Below are 6462 nucleotides of genomic sequence, written 5' to 3'. Positions count from 1 at the left end.
TTTGGAAAACCTTCAAGTATTTGTAGTTAGCCAACATTATTTAACATTCTATTTTAAAATGATTATAGAATTTTAGGAAGTTGCAAAAGTAGTGTATCTTTTACCATTCACAAAAATTAACTTAAAATGGATTAAAGACTTAAATGTAACACTGGAAACCATAAGACTCCTAGAAAAAACACATAGAAAAAAGTTACCTGATATGGGTCTTGGCAATGCATTTTTGGACATTAGTCCTAAAGCATAAGCAACATAACAAAAATCAATGAGTGGGACTACATCAAACTAGAAAGCTTCTGCACAGCAAAAAAAAAAAAAAAAATTATTCAGCACAATGCTAAGATAACCTATGGAATGGGGGAAAAACAAACCCCTTGTCAGCCATATGGAATCATACAACTTGTTAGCAGAAAAAACAAATAATCCAATTAAAAATGGGTGAAGGACCTGAATAGGCATTTTTTCCCAAAGGAGATATATGAATGGCCAATAGGTACATGAAAAGCTGCTCAACATCACTAATAATTAGAGAAATGCAAAACAAAACCACAATGAACTATCACCCCACACCTGATAGAATGCCTATCATCAAGAAGACAAGAGATAACTAATGCTGGTGAGGATGTGAAGAAAAAAGAAACTTTGTCCACGGTTGGTGAGAATGTAAATTGGTATAGCTACTATGGAAAACAGTATGGAGATTTTGAAAAAATTAAAAATAGAGCTACTATATGATCTAGCAATTCCACTTATGGAATATATCTGAAAATGAAAACACTATATAACTGCATTCAACTTTCACGTCAATATTTTTAACAATGAGGGGCCTGGTGTATGAATTTGTGCATCAGTGGGGTCTCTCAGCCTGGCCTGCGGGATCAGGCCAAAACTGGCTCTCTGACATTCCCCAAGGGGTCCCGGATTACAAGAGGGTGCCGGAAAGGTCGAGGGACCCCACCAGTGCTCGGGGCCGGGGAGGGACACAGAAGGTTGGCCAGCGAGGGAGGGAATGTGAGAGGGCTCCAGGGCATGTCCGGCCTGTCTCACTCAGTCCTGATTGGCCAGACCCCAGGAGCAAACTAACTTACCAGTTGGAGTGTCTGCCCCCTGGTGGCCAGTGCACATCATAGCGAGTGGTTGAGCGGCCTTGGCATACCATTAGCATATTATGCTTTGATTGGCTGAACAGCCTACTGGACGACTGGGCACTTAGCATATTAGGCTTTTATTATATAGGATAGCCAAATAGCCAAGACATGGAAACAACTGGTGTCCATTGACAAATGAATGGATAAAGAAAAATATTATACATATTTTGCCAAATGTCAATTATATTTCAATAAAACTGGGGGAAAAAACAACAAAAAAGCCCCAAATGTTTTGAGTAGGAACTAAAGGGGATACTCATAACATACTTTGCTATTTATGTACTGCTTTTTTTTTTCTTCCATATTTCTAGTGCTATTTCTCAAGAACCAAGTGAGGTAGATCTTTATTGTTTCGTTTGGTCCAACGCATGAGAGAGGGCTTCTGGGTGGTTAAAAGAATGGCTATTAGTTTGGGGGAGACTCAGGTAAAAGCCAGAGACACCAGGGGATGCAGAGGGGCCCCTCAAAGGCCTCTGGGCTCCAAAGGCTCCTAGTCATGCTTGAGGCTGAGCCTTTCAAAGAGATACTCGCCCAGCCCAGCCTGGGGGCCGCAGCCTGCGGAGGTGACTCAGGTGTCGCCCATCTTTTTGATGAGTTTCACCTCCTCACCCTGGAAGTGGTCCTCCAGGAAGTCACAGAGCTGAGGGTCTGGGGGTAGAACCCAGGGCCTGCAGCTCCAAAGGGCCTGGGTCAGGCTCCTCTCCAAGGCCAGGGCGGCTTCCATGGGCCCTGAGTTTTGCCCACTCACCTTGGGAGGCTTCAGCACGTCCTGGAAGGGAATGCGGCCATCACGCTGGTTTTGCAACTTTAAGAGAAGCTCAGCGCCAGAGCCACAACTTCATGGTCGCAATAGAAGCCCCAAGAGAGGTAGGTGTGGGAGGCCCGCAGAGGCATGGGGTCAGGCGGTGGGAGCAGGCTCCACCTCGGTGGAATAATTCTGATGAGTTTGGGAGCTCACGGTTGTTTGGCAATAAGGAGTTAAGGTAGAAAAGAAGCCGGTGTGTTGGCTGGTCCTGGAGGTGGTTCTGAAGGTGGTGACTGGATGAGCCGCAGGAGGGAGGCCGGAGGCTGGGAGAAGGGTGTCCCTGGGTCTGTTCCATCCAAACACTGTTGAAGCAGGAGACAGATCCAGGACTACCAAGGGCACTGCCTGAAAGAAGTAGATCTTATTCTCATTTTACATATGAGAATATTAATAAATGGAGAAGTTAAGTTTCTCAAGTTCATACACCTTTAATGGAAGAGACAGGATTTAAATCTGTGTAGTCTGGCTTCAGAGTGCACATTCTGATCCCTAGAGGACTATAGCTAGCATGGTAGCGTTTTCATCTTGAGGATGTCTAGAACATGAAACTATGTTTAAAAAGAAGAGCAGCATATCATGTGTGTGTGTGCACATGTGTGTACGTATAAGCGTATATCTGTTTAACTTTTGTGCATACACAACCTAACTCCCTAACTTGGTTAAGGATTTTGTGTTGGTTCCATAAGGGGAAAAAGATCCTATCAGGCATTAGTGGGCTCTAACCCTTCACTGTTTCCTTTCAGGCTTCACTTGGATCTCTTTACAAATTAATGTGTGTACAAATAGCATGAGACAGCCATCACGTGCGGGGTGCTGCCTCTGAGAAAGGCCACAGACGATAGTCTTAAAACTTTAATGAGCAGAGTCCAACTTGGCAGCAGTTTGCATATCATCATGAACTCTCTCTAAAGTGGATGTTTTCTTGTGTCATTTTTCATTTCTCTGAGAGGTTAATTTAAGAACTACTGTGCACCAGTAGTTGAAATTGTTACTTTATTCTTTCCCGCTTTATTTCTTTCCCATTCTTTTCCTCAAATATTTTCTGTAAAAACTGGTCTGAAAAGAACGTTGAGCAAAACATCATTGAATGTTACAATGTTCTAAAATTCAAAGCCATCCTTGCTGGCATAGAATAAACAAAAGGTATTTTCCACTATAGAAATATGTTTTTCTTATTTCGCAATAGATACATTGAGATACATTAGCTGCATCATCCTTTAAATAATTTGAAAATCTTATTCTTTTCATACATAATGTGAAATGTCTTAAGGAATTGAACACTTTCAGTTTGGATGGGTAAGTCTTTTAAGGAAAACATGCACACAGAGGATAGTTTTTTGCCATCCCTTACAGATTTCCTGTCCTTTTTTGGATGTTGAAAAAATGAAAAATGTTAGCTTTTTTTTTTTTTTGCAGCAATTACAATGCTTTGAAGTTGTATTTTCTCTTTTAATTATAATGACTTATTGAGATTTTTGAGATAGATTTTTTTCACCATCTAAACTGTAGTTCTTATTTTCTACCCATTCTTCTGCTAATTCTCCCTTACATTATTTCATGCGAGTACTTGTTCGACTTTTAAAGGCTACCTTTAGTTTAAGGATGTATACAATATGATGACAAGAGACTTTGAGGGTTGGTGGAGTCATGCAACTTATTCTTTTAGTAAACATGTAGAAAAAACATTGGGGCACATTCAGATGTACACAAAACAGGAGTTCTAATATTTTATGTATTTGGTAAATATGAGAATGCTGGAAATGCAAAGCAATGGTAGTCCCAGTTGGAGTGACCTTCCCTTACAACTACATTGGCTTTAGAGTCGGTCTGTTGGCATGGCCCCAGAGAACCTCACTTACCCCATGACTGCAAAACCCTGAACTCCACTGTTTTCATCAGGGTCATTGTAATTCAAGGACATAAGACATGGAGGTACAGCCATAAAAATCACTTCTGTATATATTAATAGATCTGACTACAGCAAAAAGAGCTGGATTTTAAGTAATTTTTCATTTGTATCAGAGAGAGATGAATATTTTATTTTGAACAAAGGTAGAGAGTATGGTAGGAGATTGACAGAGACAGCCAATATGATCTATCCTTTTGTTTGGATATAAATCATAGATTGCCAATAATAGACTTTGATCATTTCTTGGGGTAAAATTTATCCTCTTTGCAATGAGCAGACATGCTCTTCTTCACTTGATTTCCCAGTATACTCCTGGTTCAGTGACTTAATCACATAATACAGATTATTTAAATTAGTAAGAATTATCAAGGAGTGAGAAATCTTGATATTTTCTCCTAGTGCTTGAAATAATGCACAAAATTCCTCTTCTATTTTAAATGGAAGATGTGGCTTCTTCGAATCGGGTTTGCCAGTTTGCCACCAGAACACAGGTGTTGTGAAAACCACCACTAAATCAAACCCCAAATGGGAAAGGAAAAGAATCACATCGACTCATCGTCATTGGACACGTAGATTCTGGCGTCTACCACTCCTGGCCATCTGATCTACAAATGTGGGGGAATCCACAAAGAACCACTGAAAAATTTGAGAAGGAGGCTGCTGAGATGGCGAAGGGCTCCTTCAAGAATGCCTGGATCTTGGATACACTGAAAACTGAATGGGAGTGTGGAATCATCATTGATATGTCCCTGTGGAAATTCGAGACCAGCAGGCATTATGTCACCATCATTGGTGCCCAGCACACATAGACTTCATCAAAAACATGAAGCACATGTTCATCAGGCACATCGCAGGCTCACTGTGCTGCCCTGATTGTTGCTGCTTGTGTTGGTGAACATGAAGCAGGTATCTCCAAGAATGGGCAGACCCGTGAGCATGTCCTTCTGGCTTACACACTGGGTGTGAAATTGCTGATTGTGGGTGTTAACAAAATGGATTCCAATGAGCCTCCCTACAGCCAGAAAAGATATGAGGAAATTGTTAAAGGAGTCAGCACCTACATTAAGAAAATTGGGTACAACCCCAACACAGTAGCATTTGTGCCAATTTCTGGTTGGAATGGTGACCACATGCTGGAGCCAAGTGCTAATATGCCTTGGTTCAAGGGATGGAAAGTCACCCGCAAAGATGGCAATGCCAGTGGAACCACGCTGCTGGAGTTCTGGATTGCATCCTGCCACCAACTGGTCTAACTGACAGGATCCTGCATCTGCCCCTCCAGGATGTCTACAAAATTGGTGGTATTGGTACTGTCCCTGTGGGCCAAGTGGAAACTGGTGTTCTCAAGCCCGGCCTGGTGGTCACCTTTGCTCCAGTCAACGTTACAACTGAAGTAAAGTCTGTTGAAATGCACCATGAAGCTTTGAGTGAAGCTCTTTCTGGGGACCATGTGGGCTTCAATATGAAGAAGGGGTCTATCGAAGATATTCCTCTGGCAGTGTGACTGGTGACAGCAAAAATGACCCACCAGTGGAAGGAGCTGGCTTCACAGCTCAGGTGATTATCCTGAGCCACCCAGGCCAGATCAGTGCTGCCTATGCACCTGTGCTGGATTGTCACACAGCTCATATCACTTGCAAATTTGCTGAGCTGAAGGAAAAGATTGATTGTCCTTTTGGGAAAAAGTTGGAAGATGGTGCTACTTAGTTTTTGAAATCTGGTAATGCTGCCATCGTCGATATGGCTCCTGGCAAGCCCACGTGTGTTGGGAGCTTCTCTGACTGCCCTCCGCGGGGCCATTTTGCTGTTTATGACATGAGACAGACAGTTGCTGTGGGTGTCATCAAAGCCGTGGACAAGAAGGCAGCTGGAGCTGGCAGAGTCACCAAGTCGGCCCAGAAAGCTAAGAAGGCTAAATGAATATTATTCCCTACACCTGCCACTCCAGTCTTACTCAGTGGTGGAAGAATGGGCTCAGAACTGTGTGTCTCGATTGGCTATTTAAGTTTAATAGTGAAAGGCTGGTTAATGATTACAATGCATCGTAAAATCTTCAGAAAGAAAAGAGAGAATGTTTTGTGGACCATTTGGTTCTTTTGTGTGTGTGGCAGTTTTTAAGTTATTAGTTTTTAAAATCAGTACTTTTTAATGGAAACAACATGACCAAAAATCTCTCACAGAATTGAAGACCCATTAAAGTAACAAAGTTTAATGAGAAAAAAAACCCTCAAAAACAAAACAAACAAAATAAAGGGAATATGTCGTTACTGAATTGAACAACTTACCTGAATGATATGAGATGACACTCAGTCAATAGTGAATTTTTAAAAAATGATTTAAAAAATAGTCAATAAATATTTTTTGAAAATAGGGATTTTTTTTGGGGGGGATAACATTTTTATTAGATGTAACTTTTCTTCCTTTTTGGTAATAGTTGGAAAAATCAGATCAATGTGGAAACATATACAAGCAGATTTAAACAATTAACAAAGTTCAGACTACCTCTGAATGCTTGCCTAGGCCAGAGTATGCCAGCATTAGGCATTATCAGAAAATATTGCTCTTCTGGAGGAGTTGAGGAGGTGGTGAGATGGGAAGAC

General features: G+C 41.5%; 1 pseudogene across 1 annotated transcript; it reads left to right on the top strand.

The window, feature by feature from the left end:
• The first annotated feature begins 4387 nt into the window (after positions 1–4387).
• On the top strand, positions 4388–5782 carry LOC308516364 (elongation factor 1-alpha 1-like; annotated as a pseudogene). The gene has a single exon. The product of its transcript is annotated as an elongation factor 1-alpha 1-like (transcript).
• The last annotated feature ends 680 nt before the right edge of the window (positions 5783–6462 follow it).

Source organism: Myotis nattereri (assembly GCF_964212035.1).
Source record: "Myotis nattereri genome assembly, chromosome: 3".
NCBI classification, from domain to species: Eukaryota; Metazoa; Chordata; class Mammalia; order Chiroptera; family Vespertilionidae; genus Myotis; species Myotis nattereri.
The sequence above is the reverse complement of the archived record's forward strand: the minus strand, read 5'-3'. Positions and strand labels throughout refer to the sequence as shown.